The 8,298-nt window shown below is 35.5% G+C and overlaps 2 long non-coding RNA genes across 2 annotated transcripts; both read right to left on the reverse strand.

The window, feature by feature from the left end:
- On the reverse strand, positions 198–8,189 carry LOC109844995. Its single transcript, XR_002248186.1, has 3 exons — positions 6,661–8,189; positions 6,458–6,556; positions 198–261 (listed from the first exon to the last, which is right to left on the reverse strand). It is a non-coding gene; the product is annotated as an uncharacterized LOC109844995 (long non-coding RNA).
- Positions 3,351–6,451, reverse strand: LOC109844996. The gene is made up of 2 exons (XR_002248187.1): positions 6,362–6,451; positions 3,351–6,260 (listed from the first exon to the last, which is right to left on the reverse strand). It is a non-coding gene; the product is annotated as an uncharacterized LOC109844996 (long non-coding RNA).

Genomic DNA, 8,298 nt, shown 5'->3' on the forward strand with positions numbered 1-8,298 from the left:
ATCGACTTGACACATACAAGGGTTTAACATGCAATCCACCCAAAGCCCTAATTTAAAACATGACATATACAACGATAGCATATAAACTTGCCTTGTTATTTCCATAAGCCAAGCCAAACTAACACACTGGAATAAACTGACTAAACACACATCAACTGACTAAAAGAAACCATATCTTAGAATCCTCCCTTTTTTTTTCTTCACAGTCCTCTCCTTCTTCGTCTCCTCTCCATCCTGACTTCATGTCTCAATGTCAGTGTCCTACATGCGTTATTTAACATCAATTAGCCCACATCACAATATAAACAAAGAAAACATTAACAAATTCTGTATTAAAAGAAACATGTCACATAATTGGATAACTACCAGTTATATTTCATCAACCAGCATTGTAACGAGGGGAAGAACCCATTTTTGTACTCTCTTTGAAATCCTATGTACAGATAGTTAGATATCGTAGTTGTTATCAATCAACAAGTAAGCTATAATGGTAATAGCCTGAGGCAATTAGCTCTGGGGCTGCATATTAGCTCAAGTCAAGGATCAAACCCACCTCAATATCAGCAATGGTCAAATTAGTCAAATTAGTTGTTAATTAAGTAACATCAAATTATAGAAGTTCAAAAGTATCTCATTAGCTTGTCCAGGGGCTCTATGCCAGAAAGCCACTCATCACCCACCTAGCAAAAATTTTATTGTTCTGCGCATTAAAGAGAACAAATGAGCTTGCCTTCTCATTTTCTTACAGCCATCAGTGGTCAATCACTCTTTTCTTGATTTCTTAACGGCTAAACTACCAAATTGGTATTTTTATTCGACCTTGTTTGCTAGTTTGGTATACTTATAAACTCCGGCGACAACAATGTATTTTTTTTCTCGGCCTTTTAGTCAATAAGACCCTTTTCCTTGAAATTGCGGCAGGAAAATTTATTCTACCTCCCTAACCTCTCAAAATATTAAATCTATGCCCAAAATTATCAAAAATATGCATTCCCTCCCTCTCCCTCTCCTCCTCCCTTCCCATTCCCCTCCCCTCCCTCTCCTCCACCTCCCCTTCCCTCTCCACCAGGATAAAATGCTCGAGCACTCATTACTCGAGAATCTTGCTTGGTTGACAAAATTTGAGTTGCAATAGCAAACAGTATAGCAAAATTTTCTATTTCAATATTTGGTTAGCAACATGATAGCCGGAAATAATAATTAGACTTCCATTTTGCAGAGAAGAAATGCATCACATGCTGCTGCAATCAATTTGGCTGCAAGAAACTGCTTTGACAACATGCAGTAAAAATAAAAAAAGTCAAAAAAATAATGGTGTGTCATTAAATATGGACTCTAATTCACTTATTGTAAACACTTTTACTTGAAGCTAAACTATTCTTGCTTGTTGGAAGTTCAATTCCTGCAATGAAAGTTGCACAAGTCCAAGTTGTGCACCTAACTAGTCAATGAATTTGTATCTGGAAGTACATTTACTACAGCAAAAGAATAGATATCCAAATGATTTAATTGGCACTAATTTTCTACAACAGAATGCTACATTCAGCATATTCTACATGCATTGCAGCATATGAAACAGCCCCTGAGATTTGTCAAAAAATCTTACTTTGTTGATCGCTCAAAATCCCTACTCAAGTATCAGTCATGGTAATGCAATTAATCAAAAGTATCAAGTATTCAGCTTCAAGAAGGGGAGGTTCCTGACTTTTTGAAAGGAAATAAAGAAACATAAACTTATATTCAATGAGCCAGTAACTTAAATCATGCACTAATGCAACTGGTTTTATTCTAAATAATATCCAACTGCTTGCAGCTGCCAAAGGACCAACATTGCTTCATAATAGAAGAAACTTTACGAGGTTGAACAACAAAGCACTATATATAATTGAATTCTTTGCTTTTGGTTTTTATGTGACTGCAGAACCAACATAGTTTGTTCTCATCCTTCCTATATATGCATTAATTAGGAGGTTATGACAGATTGTTTGGGGAAGGCGGGGATCGTGGTGGGGATGGGAGTGGCAGAGGGGAGGGTGGGGAGAGGGATGGAGTTGGAGGGGGAAGGGGAAGCGGAAGAGGGGAGGGGAGGGGAATGGGAGGGGAGGAGGACGACGACGGCGACAAGTAGGAGGAGGACGACGAGGACAAGGAGGAGGAAGAGAGGGAGAGGGAAGGGATGCATTTTTTTGATAATTTTGGGCATAGATTTAATATTTTGAGAGGTTAAGAAGGTAGAATAAATTTCCATGCCGGAATTTCAACGAAAAGTGTCTTATTGACTAAAAGGCTGAGAAAAAATATATTGTTGTCGCCGGAGTTTTTAAATATACCAAACTGGCAAACAGGGTTGAATAAAAATACCAATTTGGTAGTTTAGCCATTTCTTAACTACCAAAAATTTTATCATTATAGTGTTTTTGTTAAAGAGAGGCCATTTGGTTCTCCTCTCAAAACTAAAAAATGGTAAGCAATTCATGAGAAACTAAAATGAGAAAAACAAAAACTTAAAAGAGCAGAATTTGAAACTATTCCAAATATATTCTTGATGAATTGATGCAATCTCATATACCATCTTCGGAAGAATAAAAAAATCCCTAATTTGAAAAAATATAGAATTTATCTCAGACTATAGAATGAGGCTGGAAAAGACTGAGATATGTGTGAATGTATTCTCAGATTATCAACACCAGAAGTCAAATATGAGGAACTTTCTCCTAGAATCTTTATAATATGTTTCATCTACTTAACAACTTAAGTATATCAAAAATTGTCCAAAAGTCTATCTTGTCCTCTTGAGATTAAAGAAATAGTCATCCTTGCAAGTGTGATACTATTCACTTAGGATTTAGCAAGGTTTAATTGTATACCCAACTATGATAGCATTAATCATCACAAATAGAAGATAGGATTATAATTGACAGTGTTCTAGGCTTTACTTTTTAAACTTCCAAGGCTCAAACTTGTAGAGTTGTTATATATGTCTGGGATGCTTTTTCTACTAGTCTGAGAGAAGAAAATTCTAACAAAGATACAGATAATTATCACATCTTGAAATATAAGAAGCCTTGTGTCATCCACAAGCATGAACAACTGTAACATACACATGAAATATCTTTATACTTATCTTTATACTAGATATGTAACATGCACTAGTCTGATACTACATTATATTTATCAGCCCAATATGCAACGACAGAACTAGGGGGAGGAGAGCCTGGAGAGGTCCATCCGCAATTGAGCGATAGTACGTGAGGTCAACTTGCAACTAAACCTATTAAAACATTGACACTCCAACAGCATCAAATGAAATTGGTATATACATGAACTAGACCACCAAAGATATACACATGATATATGTTCTTTCTGCATCATGTCTGGAATTGTAAAACTTTCATTACATTCTCTTAACATTTTGTATAGGCTAATTCAAACATTTATGCCGTCTAAAGTCAATCAAAACATGCATGCATTCTGCTAACAAAAACCATAATAAGATTTTATACATTTGGAGATATGTATTTTATTGTGATGCATTGGATCTCAAGGATGAACATCAAATTTGCTACTTATTGATTCCTGGGTATATAAAATGTTAGAGAATAAATTCTGATTACTGGCTCTCACATATGAGAATGAATTCTGATACTCAAGGGGCATTGTCTTAAAATATCATTCTATTATGGCCACATTTATTGCACAGAAAATATTGAGCATGGAGCAATTTTAAGAATAAACTTTTTTGGGCTCTTTAGATATTAGTCCCTTAAACTATCAGTATTTTGATATTAGTCCCACAAATCGTCATATTTTTATATTAGTCCCCCAAAATGCATTAATATGATGATATTTGTCCCTCTAGTTAGTTTGGGTTTATAATGGTTGGGAAACATTCCATTATGTTTAAATTTTTTTCTTGAATGAACCATTATACCCTCGTCCTGAAACCAAAACCGATAAATCCTTAAACTTAAACTTGATAAGAGCTCCAAACCCAAAACCATTCACCTCACTTTTTTGTCAAACGGCATCCATCACATCCGTTGCCTAACTTCTCTGTTTGCCGAAATCTTCATTAATGAAAATGGAAAATCCTACTTCCTCAACTACAGATAACAATCCAACATTCTAAACTCTAGTGCACAACAAACCCGCATTATTCATGCATAGTCATCCACAAGGAAGAACTAAGGAATTTGCAATATCTTTCTTCTTTTAGCACTGCTTATTTTTACCAATCCTTTCAAAAGTTCATGCTTTGCCTCGACAAGTGGGACCCTTATGATAAATAGGCGCCCTTTCTACACTAATGGTTTCAATGCTTATCGGCTGATATGTACATGGCGGGTGATCTGTTAAAAAAATGTTAGGTCTCCAATGCGTTTCAACAAGGAAATAAAAAAAAGAATATGGTTAATGTTGTGAGGACTTGACTTAATGATGGTGGCTATAAAGCCCTTTAGATTTTTAATGTATTTCAGTGAGGATATGTTCAAGGTGTATAGCATGACATACAGAAAAATGAAATGTGAGTAATAATTTTTTGGTTTGCATTTTGGTGACTGGCACTGGGTTTGTGATTTCTGATGCTAGGAAGAAGGGGAGGGGGAAGGACGGAAAGAGAGATAAAGGGATGGATTTGTGGTTTCTGATGCTAGGAGTAAGAGATAAATGGGTGGGACTATTATGGTAATCAACCACCTATAGTTAGTCTTAACCTAACCAGGATTGAGGGTTTTAAATGGTAAAACTAACAAAGAGATTTACATATATACCAATATACTAATGCAATTTGAGGGATTAACATCAAAATATGAACATTTGAGGGACTAATAACATAATACCTATGATTTAAGGGATTAATATCTAAAAACCCTTAATTAATGACACAGGGATCTCCAAACGTAAAACATCACCAACATCGTGAAGCAAGTGAGATCATTATTCATATTCAAAACAGTCACCTCGTCGAAGTGGTGAGGGCTTCTCTGGGGCAATTCGCAGCCACTAAGCTCTTGATCGCCGTGGGTTGCAGCAAACGAGAAAAGGCTTGAATTGAGTAACGTCATTGTTGGGACTCCCATGAAATTTCTGGTGCTAGTGAAGTTCTTCAATAGAAGTGTTGGATTCCAATGGGTTGAGGTGTTCTGTTTAGAGCCCTTCTTCTTTTTTTTGGCGGCAGTGTGTTGTGGGGAATGGGAGGAATTTTGGGATAATTTCTTCATGGCCTTGGATAATTTATCGACTAGGTTCTCATTGGAGAAGTAGGATCTATGATTTGGGGAGGATGGTGACGAAGAAAGATTGGGGTTTTTTTTCCCTTTTTTTGAGGGGACGTAGGACTATAAGGATAGCATGTTGTTTAGCTATTCAATGAAATGTGCCAACAAGAATGTGCAGTTGACGGCAGCTTTTGATGATTTGCTGGCTAATTTATGCAAAGAAGGGGATACAAACGGTTTACAGACTTGCCCCAGATGCTGAAAGCTTATGCAATTTTTATACATGCATAACTTGAGGATTGACCCTAAATGTGTTTGCAAATAATTGTGTCATCATCATACTGTTATGTGAGAAAGAAAAGAAAGCAAATGATGCATATGAGTTGCACGACGAACTAGTTGAGTGAGGCTTAGAAGCAGATGTGTAGAGTTACGATAGGATGGATCCTTGCTCTACATTGTAAACTCCATGGGACAAATAAAGCGCTTAACCTACTAGTGAGGTTTAGAAGCAGATGTGTAGAGTTACGATAGGATGGATCCTCGCTCTACATTGTAAACTCCATGGGACAAATAAAGCGCTTAACCTACTATGAAGTCTTCCTGATAAACATATGTATAATATGTTGATCAAGATGCTAGCGGGGTTGGGAGGATTGATCGTGCAGTGGAGTTATGTTGTGATAGTAAGTAGGCATTCTTTGTAAATTCATTTCTTTTCTCAGATCAGCTCAGGCTGTGATTTGATAATAACTCCTCTTGTTTGGTGCCACAATTACACAGAGCAGGCACATGCATGCTTACTCTCCTGACTAGGATACAAATAGGGATACAAAACCAATTTCATGAGGATACTTTTCACCTCATAAATCGATGAAAACTTCTCTTATTTGAGAATTACGATTCCATGATCAAAACAGTAAAAATACTTAGTAGAATACTATAATAATTTCTTGTAGATACATTTCACCTGATTTCCTATAGGTAGCGTCTGATACCTTGAAGTATATTAGCATAATATTGTTTTCATACTGACCCCTCCTACTCAACAATTTGCAAAAGAAAAAGATTATACATCAGGTTTTAGTTTAAGTATAGTCAAGACAAAACAAAAACATATAACAAAAATTAGTTTATACTACCGTGAGATTCGATGTCTGAGAACAAACATGAAAAAAATGAATGCGCAGAATCATGCAGCCATATCTACTCCAATTGCTAGAAAAAAACTTGCACACCTTAGGGTATATAACGGAGCACCGTTTGTTGTCTATAACGAAATGGATTGCCAGTCCAAGTGATTGCATTGCTGATGATGAAGGTACAAACGCAACAATCTGTCATTCCATTATGACAAGTAGTTAGCAATAATAGAGCAAAAAGAGTAACAATTTCTTGTAGATACATTTCACTTAGATTTCCTACAAGTAGCGTCTGATACCTTGAAGTTTATTAGCATAATATCGTTTTCATACTGACCCCTCCTGCTCAACAATTTGCCAAAGAAAAAGACTCTACACCAGGTTTTAGTTTAAGTAGAGCCAAGACAAATACAAATACATATAAAAAAAATTAGTTTATACTACCGTGAGATTCGGTGCCTGGAAACAAATATGAAGAAAATAAATGCGCAGAACCATACAGCCACATCTACTCCAATTGCTAGAAAATACATAATGGAGCACCGTTTGGTGTCTATAATGAAATGAATTACCGGTCCAAGCGATTACATTGCTGATGATGAATGTACAAACACAACAATCTGTCGTTCCATTACGACAAGTAGTTAGCAATAATAATAAACTCCTTTTGCTCTATTATTGCTAACTACTTGTTGTAATGAGACAGATTGCTGTGTTTGTACATTTATCATCAGTAATGCAATCACTTGGACCGATAATCCATTTCGTTATAGACACCAAACGGTGCTCCGTTATGTACCCTAAGGAGTGTAAGTTTTTTTTCTAGCAATTGGAGTAGATATGGTTGCATGGTTCTGCGCATTCATTTCCTTCATATTTGTTCTCAGGCACCGAATCTCACGGTAGTATAAACTAATTTTTCTGTTATATGTCTTTGTATTGTCTTGACTCTACTTAAACTAAAACCTGATGTAGTCTTTTTTGCATGAACCATAACAAGAGAGACCAGGTAGACACGATGTAATTATGCGTTTTTTATCATCAGAACCACGTAAAAGCAGAACATGGCTAAGCTCCAAATAGCTCCAATAAGCGTTCCCAAAATCATAAACCTTTATAGAGAAAACAAATCAGTCAACTTAGTTACATATTCATAAGCCCTTTATCATTCAATTGATACAAAATAATTGCAAAGAAGTGTCTACATAAGCCAACAAAACTTTAGTGGAAATTATATCTAAATTTATATTCTAGACTATACATGATTATCTATTAGCTTAGAGTTTGATAATGATTAATAGTGAGAACTACATTTGCATACAAATTCTGATTCACATAGAATGCATTCTTTTATTGACTGGGCTTAAATGCACAGGCTGACCGATTGTGACTCTCTTTACTTTATTTGCTACAAGCCAATTTGTAATGTTAGCATTTTTATCCTCTATCATTAAAGGGGATATAGCCAAAGAACTCCATTTGGAGTTTTCTACCTTTTTTGTTTTTTCCCTGTCAGAGAATTGCATATTGTTCTTTGCCTGACATCTTCCAAGACTTAGTAGAATCAAAAAGGATATCAATGTCTAATGATCATTATTAAAGAATAGGAGAAATCATTTTTCCTACTGCATGTTGGAGTTTGCTAATACTCTCTTCTATAATCACTTACGAACATGATGCTCCTCAAACAAGCATATGGTCCTCTCCATGTTCACATTCTCGTATATTATCTGTCCAAGTTTAGACCTCTCTTCTAGTTGTTAGAACTCATAGAACAAAGTAGTATCTTTGTGTTTAATGTCAACATTCTAATATACTTATCTATTCTAAATAGGACTTCTTGCCCTATTTCTACTTAAAAAAAACATTTTTATCTTCTAAAACCAAAAAGTAACTATCATATTATTATTTTTATGTCAAAAACACGCTAAATAAAA

This window comes from Asparagus officinalis, chromosome 6, assembly GCF_001876935.1.
Source record: "Asparagus officinalis chromosome 6, Aspof.V1, whole genome shotgun sequence".
Lineage (NCBI taxonomy): Eukaryota > Viridiplantae > Streptophyta > Magnoliopsida > Asparagales > Asparagaceae > Asparagus > Asparagus officinalis.